Source organism: Eleutherodactylus coqui, chromosome 9 (genome assembly GCF_035609145.1).
Source record: "Eleutherodactylus coqui strain aEleCoq1 chromosome 9, aEleCoq1.hap1, whole genome shotgun sequence".
NCBI classification, from domain to species: domain Eukaryota; kingdom Metazoa; phylum Chordata; class Amphibia; order Anura; family Eleutherodactylidae; genus Eleutherodactylus; species Eleutherodactylus coqui.
This window is the reverse complement of record NC_089845.1, coordinates 58,243,821-58,258,906: the sequence shown is the minus strand read 5'-3', so window position 1 is coordinate 58,258,906 and position 15,086 is coordinate 58,243,821.

Genomic DNA, 15,086 nt, shown 5'->3' with positions numbered 1-15,086 from the left:
ATAAAAGCTACCAGTTTTTGTGTGCGTTGAATTAGCCGTAGTTCTCATTGCTATACAGTGAGTTAATTTTTCTGGCCCTGTGCAGAGTCTCTCAAATTTACCATTCTCTGTGTGCGGTGAATTAGCCGTAGTTCTCATTGCTTTACAGTGGGTTTATTTTTTGTGGCCTTGCTCAGAGTCTATAAAAGCTACCAGTCTCTGTGTGCGGCAAATTAGCCCTACTTCTCAGCACTATACAGTGGGTTAATTTATAGTTGTGTAATTTTTTTCTGGCCCTGCATAGAGCCACTCAAAGCAACAAGTCTCTGTGTGCGGTGAATTAGCCGTAGTTCTCATCGCTATACAGTGGGTTCATTTTTTCTGGCCCTGTGCAGAGTCTCTCAAATCTACCATTCTCTGTGTGCGGTGAAGTAGCCGTAGTTCTCATCGCTATACAGTGGGTTAATTTTTTTGGGGCCTTGCTCAGAGTCTATAAAAGCTACCAGTTTCTGTGTTCGGTGAATTAGCTGTAGTGCTCACTGCTATACAGTAGGTTAATTTTTTCTCGCCCTGTACAGAGTCTCTCAAATCTAGCATTCTCTGTGTGCGGTGAATTAGCCGTAGTTCTCATCACTATACAGTCAGTTTATTTTTGGGGGACTTGCTCAGAGTCTATAGAAGCTACCAGTTTCTGTGTTCAGTAAATTAGCCGTAGTTCTCATCGCTATACAGTGGGTTATTTTTTTGGGGCCTTGCTCAGAGTCTATAAAAGCTACCAGTTTCTGTGTTCGGTGAATTAGCTGTAGTGCTCACTGCTATGCAGTAGGTTAATTTTTTCTCGCCCTGTACAGAGTCTCTCAAATCTAGCATTCTCTGTGTGCGGTGAATTAGCCGTAGTTCTCATCACTATACAGTCAGTTTATTTTTGGGGGACTTGCTCAGAGTCTATAAAAGCTACCAGTTTCTGTGTGCAGTGAATTAGCCCTACTTCTCAGCACTATACAGTGGGTTAATTTATAGTGGTGTCATTTTTTCTGGCCCTGCATAGAGCGACTCAAAGCAAGAAGTCTCTGTCTGCCTTGAATTACGCCTAGATATCAGCGCTATACCGTGGTGTAATTTTTTCTGATTTTGATCGCTTTTTATTATGTCATATTGTTTTTTAATAGGCAGTCTGTCAAGCCACCCCGCGGGGATGGCTTGATAGGCAGTCTGCTAATGCAGCCCTGGGGCCTTACAGGAGGCCCCCGGCTGCCATGACACCTGCACGGCTCCCCCGATCTAATTGCGGGGGGCCGTATGGAACCCTTGAACATTGTTCAGGGGATTTAAATGCCACTGTCAGAATTGACAGTGGCATTTAAAGGGTTAATAGCCGCAATCGTCCGAACAACCAATTGCGGCTATTGCCCGCGGGTTTCAGCTGTTTCAGCGCTATCTCCCTCCATAACGTCCTGCAAAAAGACTATTGGGCCGTCACTAAGGGGTTAAACATAGATGTTGACCTGAATTGTTAAGTAGCAAGTAAACAAGGAGATGTATATCTATGGTCTTTTAACCCCTTAGTAACCACAATGCGCTTTTTTTGGCAGTGACTAATGGGCTTTATACCTAAACATATGCCTTTTTACAATGGTGCAGGTCTAACCTGGCATGGGTGTCCAACACTAGGAAGAGCTGTGGCTCCACTTTCTGCTGACAGCTGGGCTCCTGCTCTAATGCCCATCAGTGGATAAACCTCTGTTCCCAACTGTTTAACCCCTTCCATGCTGCAATCAATATGTGGCATGTAAGCAGGTGACCGGGGGAGGAGGTACCACCTGTCACCTATTGGCACCCTGCGATACAACTGTATGCCGCTGATGGGTTTCCATCTCAGCCTCCGGCCTGACAAGGTCTTCCTTATCTGCCATGTAACTCAGCCTATCAGTACCTGCTTCCAGTAGAGTCTAATACATTGCTGTCATAGGAATAGTACACTGCACATACAATCACATACATTCCAAAGGAAACCTCTCAGGCCCGGTATGTTGCAAGTGGATCCTGCAATCCACACCCTCAATATGCAGATGCATCTTCAAGTTCTCTTCAGGGAAGGAAGAAAGTTCAATGAAGGTTAAGTTTATAAAAACCCAGAGCAAAAAAATAAACATTTTCCCCACAAAAAACTTTTTAAATAAAAAAAAAATACAAATTTTCTTTAAAAAACCAACCACACATTATAGGCATTGCTGCATTTGTAACACCTGAAACTATAAAATTTATTTTAGATTTATATCCCGTATGGTGAACTATGTAAAAAATAATTTTAAAAAGTGTCAGAATCACAATTTTTCCTTTGTCCTCCTTCCAAAACACAATAAAAAGCAAACCGAACCCTACATATACCCCAGCAGTGTATCAATGAAAAGTACAACTCCTGCAAAAAACACCCGTCACTTAGCTCCATTGTTGGTAAAATGAAAAAAAATCATGGGTCTTGGAATGTGGCAATGGTTATTCATATTTTTATTATTTATTGAGCAAAAGTAGTAAAAATTAAAAAACGCTAGATACATTTTGTATTGCTCTAAGTGTATTGACCCACAGAATGAAGTTAAAATGTCATTTATGCCGCAGAGAGTACACTGTGAAAAAGAAAATCAATTCAAGCATTGCTGTTTCTTGCTAATACTACCATCCGTAAAACAATGATTTATGCTCAAAATATCCAAATAGCACAGGATCCAATGGAGTAGTACCATCGTTTATTAAAACATCAGAAATTATTGCCATGTGTGAACTATAAGTGAAGTTTCTGTTACTATATCATTCATGCTTGAGAAAGGAGGCTCTTGCTCCTGAAATGCGTCGCAGTGCTGAAACTGCTGATGTTTCAATAAACTACAGTATTGTTCTACTCCATTGGATCCTGCGCCGTTTGGATATGTTGGGCATTTATCATTGTCACGTTATTCCTGCGGGAGGGAAGTTGCTACCTTCTCAAGGGGACTTGTGTTACAGCAGCAGTTCTTAAGAGATTACTTTTTATGCAATAGGCATAACACTAGTCAAAGCAAAAGTTTAGGTGAGAATTTAAAAACTTAGTGAACCTACTATTTTAACTATTTTTTTACTAAATAGTAATTTGTATTCCAAAATGGCACCAATAAACTACAGGTTCTCCTGCAAAAAATAAGTCCTTATTAGAGATGAGCGAGCCTACTCGGCCATGCCCCTTTTTCACCCGAGCACCGCGATTTTCGAGTACTTCCGTACTCGGGCGAAAAGATTCGGGGGGCGCCGTGGGTGAGAGGGGGGTTGCAGAGGGGAGTGGGGGGGAGAGGGAGAGAGAGAGGGCTCCCCCCTGTTCCCCGCTGCTACCCCCCGCTCCGCCACGCCTCCCCCCGCCCCCCGGATCTTTTCACCCGAGTACGGAAGTACTCGAAAATCGCGGTGCTCGAGCGAGTAATTACTCGATAAGAGTATATTCGCTCATCTCTAGTCCTTATACATCTGTTGATGAAAAAATAATGTTTTGGGTCTTGGAATGTGGCTAGAGGGAAACAATCTTTTTTTTTTTTGGTGCAAAAGTAGTGAAGTAGTAACACTTAAAAAAAGCTTTGTAAACCTGGCATCGCCATAATCATGCCTAAGAAGAGAAAAACAACTTTGTTTTTACCACATGATGAACGTCATAACAACAAAATGTAAAAAACAATTGTGGGATTTAAGTTTTATTTCCATCCACCCTCCAGCGAATTTTTTAAAATAAAACTTATATAAGTACCCCAAAATGATGCCATTAAAAATACATCTTTCTCCACAAAACAGTAAGCCTTCATATGGCTATGTCAACAAAAAAAAGCTTTTGCTCTTTCAATGAAACAATGAAAAATGAAGAAAATCACTTGGTCATTAAGGCACAAAATGGTCATTAAGGGTTTTTTTTATATATGCACAGGGATTGACAAGTATGTGCAGCCTCAGGAGCACAGATGGGGGGGCAGGTGGCGCATGTGCCTCAAGCATAATCGGAGGAGATGGCAGGACTGGCCATTGACTGCATGGGGAGAAGTCCCGGTTGGATGGCCAGGTCACAGTGGGCCAGAGCTATTGGGTCAAATACAGCAATCGGATGCCTCCTAGTTACGTTTTTTTAAAGTGTTTTAATAAAATGAAAAACATTACATTCTCCCTTGCTGTGTCAAATCACTGATAATCAGTGCTGCTGTCCCCTTCTGACTTCTGTATTGTGCGATCATGTGGCTCACACATAATTGCTGCATAGACTGCAGACATTCCCCAGTCTCAGCATTAGTGAATTTAGCAGCTGCTAATTGGATTCAGTATGACCTAACTAATGTTCAGGAGTTCATATCTAAAGTGAACTTGATAATATGGCTGGAGCATGGGGTCTGTATAAAGCCAAAAAAACAACCTTCTTTCTTAGAGACGTAGAGGGCGCCCCCTTGTTACAGTCACGATCCTGGGTATAAACAGATCATGGGAGAGATCTCTGTATTGTCCCCTGATATATTTTTACATAGTGATTAGGTCGCCCCTCAGCTGTCTTTTTTCTAAACTAAATAATCCCAATTTTGATAACCTCTCTGGGTTTTGTAGTCCATCCATTCCGTTTATTACTTTAGTACCCGCCTTTGTACCAGCTCCAGCTTTGATATGTCCTTCTTGAGTATGGGTGCCCAAGACTGTATACATATTCCATTTGTGATCTGACCAGTGACTTGTAAAGAGGAAGAGCAATGTTCTTATCATGTGAACATAGACCTCTTTTGATGCACCCCATGGTCTTATTTGCTTTGGCAGCAGCTGCCTGACACTGGTTGCTCCAGTTAGGCTTACAGTTAAAGGGGTTGTCCCGCGAAAGCAAGTGGGTCTATACACTTCTGTATGGCCATATTAATGCACTTTGTAATGTACATTGTGCATTAATTATGAGCCATACAGAAGTTATAAGAAATTTTTCACTTACCTGTTCCGTTGCTAGCGTCCTCGTTTCCATGGAGCCGTCTAATTTTCAGCGTCTAATCGCTAGATTAGACGCGCTTGCGCAGTCCGGGTCTTCTTCTTTTATTAATGGGGTCGCTCGTGCCGGAGAGCGGCTCCGTGTAGCTCCGCCCCGTCACGTGCCGATTCCAGCCAATCAGGAGGCTGGAATCGGCAATGGACCGCACAGAAGCCCTGCGGTCCACCGAGAGAGAAGATCCCGGCGGCCATCTTCAGCAGGTAAGTAAGAAGTCACCGGAGCGCGGGGTTTCAGGTAAGCACTGTCCGGTGTTCTTGTTTAACCCCTGCATCGGGGGTTGTCTCGCGCCGAACGGGGGGGGGTTGAAAAAAAAAAAAAAACGTTTCGGTGCGGGACAACCCCTTTAACTAAAATACCAAAGTCCTTTCCCATGTCAATGTTACCCACTGGTTTCCCATTTAGTGTGTAATGGTGACATGTATTTCCTCTACCCATGTGCAGAACCTTACATTTATCAATGTTAAACCTCATTTGCCACTTTTCTGCCCCCAACTTATCCAGATCCTCTTTCAACTGCCTTGCATCCTCTCTAGTGTTAATTTCTTTACATAGTTTTGTATCATCTGCAAATATTGATATTTTATGGTGCGATCCTTCTACCAGGTCAATAATAAATATATTAGTAATGGTGACCCAATCAAGGTATGTACCACTTATAACAACCCTCTGCTTTCTATCACTGAAGAAGTTACTTACTGACTTACATACATTCTCACCCAGACCAAGCATTCTTATTATATATACCAACCTTTTATGCAGCACAGTATCAAATGCTTTGGAAAAGTCCAGATACACAAGATCCAATGACTATCTCTGATCCAGTCTAGAACTTACCTCCTCTAAGAAGCTGATCAGGTTGGTTTGACAGGAGCGATCTCTTACAAACCCATGCGGACATAGAGTTGTACAGCTATTTTTTCTGTTTATTGCCCTCTTTACATTTTGAAGCCACATTGGGTTTCTCCTATTACTAACCCTTTTATTTTTGTAAGGTATGAACCTCTCACAGTAAGGCCACCTGCAGACGGGCGGAAATTCCGGGGCAGGATTTCCAGTGGGATTTCCGCCGCTGGAAGCCTGCATAGGATTGCAGACGGCCGCGGTTTGGATCCGACCCGGCCGTCTGCAGGCGGCCTAAGTAATTAGAATGTTTTTAAACATCTCCCATCTATTGTTTGTACTGTTATTTTTGAGGACATTATCCCAGTCAATAAGGTTAAGGGCATCACTAAGCTGATTGAACTTGGCCTTCCTAAAGTTAAGTATTTTCATAGCTCCTCTATAAAACTCTCTCTTGAAGGACAAGTTGAAATTTATTATGGTCACTATTTCCCAGCTGCCTCCCATCCTGCACCCCTGTTATTCTGTCAGGTCTGTTGGTTAATATTAGGTCCAAAATGTCCGTCACTCCAGTTGAGTCCTGTACAAGTTAGCAATTGACAGAAAGCTGTTACCTATATGAGATCCATACGTTTTAGCTTCCCAGTTTATATCCGGATAGTTAAAGTCCCCCATAATGATGATCACATTGTGATTTGCTGCTTCATCTATTTGCTTCAATAATAGATTTTCAGTAACTTCTGTTATATTTGGTGGTCTATAGAAAACCCCTATGAGAATTTTATTGTTTTTCTCTCCATATATTTCCACCCATAGAGACTCCACATGTTCATTTCCCTCCCATATATCTTCCCGTAATGTGGGCTTTAAACAAGATTTTACATAAAGACAAACCCCTCCCCCTTTCTGGTTTTTACGATCTCTTCTGAACAGAGTCTAACCCTATACGTTCACCGCCCAGTCACAAAATCGGTAAGGACCCTCCACCTACCTCTAACTTTGTCATTGGTGCCAATGTGTAACATGACCACTGGGTCCTCATCAGCCCCTCTCAGTAATCTGTCAATCTGTGAACACACTAATTGACTATGCCATTCTTTGTGGCAGATTGCCCTGTCTGTCCCACTAATAATTGAGTCTCACATTACCAGAACCTTTCTAGCCTGCCCTACCCTCCTATTTCCCTTCTTACTGGAGCAAACATCTCCCTGGCGGTTAGAAGGCATATCGTGTTGCAGCAATGTGAACTTTGTAAGGGCATTCAGTATTACCGAAAGGAAGCACTAAATATAAAATATAATCTTTATTGATATAGTGTTAAAATAGCGTACACGTGTATTTAGTGAATATTAAAAATCAACCGTGAGACTCATTTACATCACAGATTCAATCAAAGAAAGGTTGATAGACAATACCCCACTTCTGGCAGTGAGACTAGTATCTCTCCTACACTACCACCTAATAACAGGTATCAGAAAAATGGCCATTCACAGTAAAATCCAGTTTACACTCATCACTGTAGACAATTAGATCCCAGAATAGCCAGCTATATGTTTATAATTTCACTCAACTTTTAGGTTGCCTGTCCACGGGTGGGTCTGAATTGCGTTCCCCGTGGCAATAATCCGACCGCGGGAAACAAAGTGTAAGGTCTCCATAGCGTTGCTATAGAAAGCACTTCCCCCCTGTCCATGAGCAGTGAATCATTGCGATTCTCCGCTCGCGGGTGGCAACTCGCAGATAGGCTGACAGCGGAGATCCGTCTGCCGGCTCTTGCTCCCGTGCGGCAGATCTCTGCCATGGGATACCGCAGCGCCCGTAGACAGGCAGCCTAAATGAATTGCTACAACAATCACCATTCTCCGAGGAGTGTATCTGTTGGATCACATCCCATTTTTGGGGGAGATTAGCTCAGACACGTCCACAGCAGATTAAACTGTTACACCCTTTATTATGCTCGCAATTTAGTTTAATATGCTTCATATATAGCATATAATTCTTGTACAGACTTATATAGATTTCCATTTATCATATTGATGCATAGTGCCACAGCTGAAGTGTCTGAAATTAATAATCTTTCTGACCACCTACGCAGGGTTTTTGATTATACACAGTTTCTCACCCATGTGCTCAGTGGCCCTTATTGACATATATGACTGTTCAGACCATTTGTACTTGAGAAGTACACTTTTAAACTATGTCTCTTTATCCCTTTGTATAGAGAAATGACTCAAGATGTCATACTATACATTCCCATCTGTTTCAGAATGATGGTTATTTCCAACCACTGAGTCCTACAGACTCAATCAGTACTCAACAAAATACGATGAGTGCATTTTATTTACCAAATAAATCATAATGTCAAACACCCTGCCTGCTCTTTTGTACAAGGAGACTGATAGTTTGTTTTTCTGCCCCCCTTATTTTTATTCCCCCATCGACGCGTTTCTATAGCTAGATGAGATTGAGCTATTTCCTCAGGACGGAATATAGTAGAGATACTGAGCAGCCTTTGCAGCTGTGATGAACTGATCAGAGATGGTAGGTAAAATGCCTGTAGACGCTTAAATATCCTTGTCTCCACCTACCCAGAACTTGGGGGATGTCCCTTATCCTTTAATGAGTATGTGAGCTCACCACAAGCCCCCCGCCGAAATCTTGCAATGTTCGGCGAGCTCGCGCATGTGCACTGACGTTTGTGGTCCAGGACGAGCCTATGCCTATGTCAAAAAGACGACACAACAATTGCGGGGGAGAGTGTTGGCCCATGTTGGAAACATCAATCGGAGGGAACATACAAGAATAGCCACCCATGTTAGAGAGAAACATAGGCATTAAGGTTTCAAGGTATTGAGATCATCAGGAATAACGAAAGGAGAGGGAACATAGACAAAACGTTGCTCCAAAAGGAGGGCTCATGGATATTCAGATTGGATTCATGTGCCCCAAGGGGCTTAAATGAGTGTCTGTCCTTCGCATCATTTTTTTTGAATACCCCTGGGCATAGATTTGTATGTACCCCCTCCCCGCTAAAATGGATAGAATGTCAGGGCATGCTCTTATCTAATATATCTGAGGGTCCTCAAGGAAGTACATCTTTATCATGTAAAGAGACTACCATATCCTGGTCAATATCCCTGTTAATATACAAGATATTATGATATTAGGGGACATGATGAACATTTAGCTGTTGATCCCAACTGAAAAAGATATAATACTCTGCCCAGTGATGAATACCTTGAGTCAATGTTGGTGGACATAGGGACAGTAGACCAATCCGGGGTTCCTTCCTGAGTAGGCTATATTGGAGGATGCTTGGAAATGAAAGGAAGAGACCTAAGCCTTGATGTTGTGGACATAAGGGTGTGATTGCCATGTCAAGATTATCTATAGAGTGGATCCACACCCCCAACAGGTAGGATCTCTATGGATATAGTTTGAAGGTATACTTCCTGCTCCAGTTCTACGGAGGGGAAGTATATCACAGGGCCTCAATAGATGTAGGAAGTGCATCTCATTGATGACCATATTTTCCCTATACCACTGGTCTACTTGTGAGGGAATATGTATATATTGCCATATGTTTTTTATGCTTTTATACCTGTATGCAAGTTCTATTCAAAGTTAAAATGGGAAAAACTTATATGTCGCCTTACATCAGATATTCCAAAAGTTTGCAAGGCCGAGAGAGATGTGTCCAGAAATTCAGAGATGATACAGAACTGAACACGAAGGCCGTGTACTTGGCTGTTTTCCCAGAAGCGCCATATCTAGATAACGACTGTTCAACTACGTATATAACTTTCACTGTCTCAGGCCGGAAATCCGGACTTTACATATATGGTTATGCGGTGAATTTGAGCCAATGAGCCCATCACCCATTCCTAGTGATGAGACCAAAGGGTATAAGATCCCATGTAATCTGTAATAAAGTGCGCAGTCATGTCCCCGTGTGAGGAACTATACCAGACCTCCGTGTGTGGTGTCTCTTCTTTACCGCCAGCAGCGGGGCATTGGGGTGGGCCTGATTGGTGCTGTACGCAGAAATTTACCTGACAAATGGCGCCCAAAGGTGGGGCGGTAAAACCGGAGCCGTGCAGCGCAGTCCACCCGGATCCACGCCACGGGGAAGCCGTCCTGCTGCAAACCGAGCCTGATCAACTCACAGAACTCCAGGTAAGACCAGCATATATTTATGTTGTGTTTTACGCTGAGAGTCTTGCAGCAGGAGGGACTATCTGTGTTTTGTGACCGAACGGGTTGGGTTAAGAGTTCTACACGGTAACTCGTGGAAGATACATAGAAAAAACTTTTCTATAAGCTGCGCTACACCATCAGCCCTTAAACACGGTAACTCGTGGGCTTCGGGTTTGCCGTCACGGACCACTGACCGTGATATGCGCACCAATCGCTCACCCAGGAACTAGTCTGTAGTCTATTTGTACTTTGAAGTCCGTAGTGTTTTAACGATAGTGGAGATTGTTTGTTGTATCTGCAGAATTTTTTTTCTCTTTCTTTTCATTTAGTCTCATAAGAGAAGGGACCCTCGGTTTTAGTTTAGTTAGTTGTTAATGGTTTAGCAGAGAGGGATGCATTTTGTGAGACAGGCTTCATAGGAGAAGGGACTCTCGGTTGTTTTGCCTTATATATGGGGCTAACGATTTGATTTCAGAGAGATGCATTCTGTGAGGCTGGTTCCATAGGAGAAGGGACCCTCGGTTGTTTTGCCAGTATATAAGGGGCTGACAATTTGGTTTAAGAGGGATGCATTCTATGGAGCGTGTTATTATTATTATTGTTGTTGATGTTCTAATATGCGTAAGACCTTATTAAAGAAGATAGAGCCCCTCAAGGGCTGCCGCCGTGCGGATCAATTGATGGCGGAGAGACAAGGGTCCCAATTTGTAAACTGTAAGAAAACTCTTATGAAAATGTGTGACATCGACCCGCACGGTAGATTACAGCATGGTGACTGGGAGGAGGTCTTTAGGACCAAGAAGGGCACCTTGAAAGACCAAGGGTTGCTAGAAAGTGCTGAAGTGAGAAGCAGAGAGACAGTCAGAGAAAGTTAAGTATGTACACATTATTTGTTTAAGAAAGTATCCGTAAGTGAAATGTTGGAAAGTACAGTAAGTGATCAAGAGGGTGTCGGGAGAGTGTCTACTGAAGGTTACATTGGCAGTTAGGTAGGGAGAGAAGTATGGGGAACAAGCAAAGTCGAGAGGAAAGCAAAGCATGTGATTTGTTGGCAAAGAGAGAGGAAAAGGTGTATAATACTAGATAGATATAGGTGGATATATATGTGTGTATATATGTATATATATGTGTGCAAATGGTTAACTGAGCTTGCTTTAAGTGTGAGAAGGATTGTTTACTTGAAGCTGCAGCTTGTGTCTAGTTTTCAAGGTCAAGCGATAACAAAGCATGAAATACCCTGGAAAATAGCCTTGCTTGCTGTAATGGAATGAAGGCTTGACATGAATTTAATTAATTATACTGTCTTACAAGGCAGGAAATATAGCAATTTCTAAGGTATATTCTTACTGGGTTCTGAGGTCACAAATGGAGACGTCTTGGTCTTTTTCATACAGGTGTAAGCTGTCAGAAGGTCCCAGTATATGTGTTAATTATGAGTTCAAATGCAGGGAATAGTTAAACTAAAACAACTTATTCAGTCAGTGAATGCATATTCGTAGAGAGATAACAGTTATTTTGCAAAGGTGGGGGCTTTCAGATTCACTCTAAGCTCAGGGCCACAGAAACTAAAATACTTCAGTGTTTAATACAGCATATAATAGCTTCAGTAAATAAGAAAGATAGAATGTCTCAGTCACTCAGCAAATTTTTTTTCACATAATTTGTCAAAAATAGCGCTCATTCACAATCTCATCTCAATAGAATCATGTACTTTATAACATTATAGCACTCACCTCAATGTTTTTCAACTGATGTATGTATGTTTGTCACACTTTTTTTCTGTGCATCTGTATGTAATGGTACACCTTCAATAGGGGGTGACGGAGCAGACTTGAGCGCATGGATGGATGAGAGTTAATGACCCGTATTCAGGCTGTGATGAATGTAAAATGTGTGATGCAGGTATTGACTGGGGATAAAGCCCCCCCCCCTCCCCATGCATAAGACTTTACTTGGTTGTGCTGTGGACGTGCAGACTGTAAAGCTGAAATGAAGTTGTGAAAAAAAGAAGCAAGCAGCCTGTATCGAAGGTGTGGAGCTAGATGATGTAAAGGACGTAATGTTTCATCCCTCTTGTCCACAAGGGAGGGGGTGAGGATCTTGAGCAGATAGTAAAAGTTTTTTTGGGTTTTTTTTCTCTCTCAAATTTGATAAGATATTGCAGGCAGGATCAGATTAATAATGAATTTGCTTAAAGGATATCACATTTCAAATATTAATAGATGTTTGTAGAATATTCTGCCCTGATGTAACTTATGTCTCTGTTATTGGTGCTAGCATTTTACAGGCCTTATCTGCATCCATCAAATCTTTTTACAATGTTATACTACCTTGAAACCGGGTACTCTTGTTCCAATTGAGTACCCTGGTTCAAAGGGGGGGAGGAGAAGGCATAGGTGATCTAGGTATTGCAAATCAGCCATTTTAAAAAACTTTTTGCAACAAGATTCTGATCTTTTTTAAATAGAATATCAGCATGATTGTCAGGCATTGATGCAACAAGAAAATTTAAGTTTTAAAAAGTTACTGAAAGCCCTTGTTAACAATGCATATTTTGAGTTGTTTTTTTATAGATGGTCCCAGGGTGATTGACAACTCCACACCGGATATGCAGTGGTCACACAACAAGATGTCCTAAAAGCAGAATGCCTCCGCATGTCTCAGTACAAGAAGCGGAACTAAAGGCCCTCACTGAAGCGAGTAGAGTGGCAGAAGGTAAGACGGCAAACATTTACACTGATTCCTGGTATGCATTTGGCATAGCTCATGATTACGGCCCAACATAAAAGGCCAGACAGTTTTTTACCTCAGCAGGACAGCCAATTAGGAATGGTGCAGCGGTGCAGAGTCTCACGGAGACCCTACTTCTACCTGACAGTGGAAAGCTCACACCAATTCCTACATTGGAGAAGCAAGAGGCAACGCCATCACAGACCACACAGCACAGGCAGCGGCCCTCAAGCCGTGGAAGAAAAGAAGAAAAGAAGAATTTAACAATAACTTTGGACATTGACTAACAACTTTGGACTTTGATAAAAACTTTGGACTTTGATATGCTAAGGACTTTACAGTTACAAGCCAGCAAGGAAGAAAAGGAAAAATGGACTAAAAAGAGACGGCGTATGGCGAACAGTCAACAGAACTTGCCTACCACGGTCCCTGTGCTCCATGATGGCCCAGCTGATGCACGGAAAGACGCACCTCTCAAAGCAGCAATAAAGTCGACGCTTGAACAAGGACGGGTGGCTCCTGGGTTTTCTGTAGCTGCTGCATCATTTGTCCAATTTTGCATGATCTTTGCCGTAAGAAACAGGGCAGAAGTAAATTTGCCACATCACACTTGCCGGGGCCACTCTACCCATTTCAGGGATTGCAAATTGGCTACACTCAGCTCCCACTTGTTGGGAAGCATGAATATGTGCTTGTTGTTGTTGATGTTTTTCAGGTTGGAGACCTACTCTGTTACCAAAGTAAATAAGCAGGTAACCGCACAGAAGCTCATGAATGAGGTAATCCGCAGATATGGGGTACCGGAAGTGATTGAGTCAAACAAAGGTACACACTTCACAGGTGAAATAATGCAACACACCATGTCTGCTTTAGGTATATCCCAGGCTTTTCACACACCCTACCATCCACAGTGTAGTGGGAAAGTAGATACAAAAGCCAATGGAGGAAACGGGCAAATCTTGAATTGAGTGTCTTCCATTAGTTCTTTTCCAGGAGGATGCATGCCACAGTAGCTGAGTTTGGGGAATGATTTTCTTGTTAATTTTGTCATAGGCCTCTCCAAGGAATTGTTAGTAATCCATTCTGCAGTCTCTGCTTTGCTCCCAGGTCCTACAGATGAGTGTCACAATCTGAAACCAGGTGACAGGGTCTATGTGAAAAAGTTTGAAAGAGAAACCCGGTTTGAAGGTCCTTACCAGATGTTGCTCACCACCCCAACTGCAGTCAAGCTCGAAGGAAAGCCCACTTGGATCCACACTTCGCACTGAAAGAACTCATGATCCTGCATATCCTTTACATGCTATAATATGGTACAATTCCACTAACACACACCTTTGACTACTGTACACTAGCCCCCTGTTTCAGGGATCAGAACAAATTAATACAATCAAATATGCAATATGAAGACTACACTAAGGGTTAAAATCCAACACCGCATCATGCTAAGAGAGAAGTTGACGCCCCAGGTGGTAACTTTGATCCACATGTACACATAGATGCAATAGGAGTGCCAAGGCAGGTGCCAGATGAATTTAATTCTAGAGATCAGGTTAAAGCAGGTTTTGAGTCCTTATTTGCTATTGTCACTGTTAATAATAATGTAGATTGGATGAATTATATCTGTTACAATCAGCAGAGGTTTGTAAACTACACCAGGGATGCTTTGCAAGGGTTAGCTGACCAGTTAGGGCCCACTGCATCCATGGCGTTCCAAAATAGAGTGGGGTATGTAATTTCCTGTATGTGTATTATCCCTTTGATCAAAAAGAGTATGAGTAAGGGACTGGACAATGTGACACCAACATTTCCCTTGTTTGAAAAAGATGAAGAGCCAGTTCCGATAGTGCCAACCACGTACGTTACCAGAAGAATGGAGAGATGGACTAGTACTGCGCCGCCTCGGTCTCATAAGATGGATTGTCAGTGGAATTCCCATTTGCCTAGGGTTAGTGCAGAAGACCTTAGGTTCGAGCGAGGGCACACCCTGTGGGGTGTTAACTTGTACAGATAGAGGGTATGGATGCCCGGAAATAAGGCCAGGGAATCCATGGCCTCCTTCTGAGGTGAGGTAGGGATCCCCCCACCTAGGAGTAGGGACTTACGAGCAGTGGAGAAACCCTGACGCAAGGGAGAGGCGACCGAGGAAGAGTGCAAGGCCTGGTGCTTGATCTCCATATAAGTTTTTAGGGGGGTTTGTGAGGGAATATGTATATATTGCCATATGTTTTTTATGCTTTTATACCTGTATGCAAGTTCTATTCAAAGTTAAAATGAGAAAAACTTATATGTCGCCTTACATCAGATATTCCAA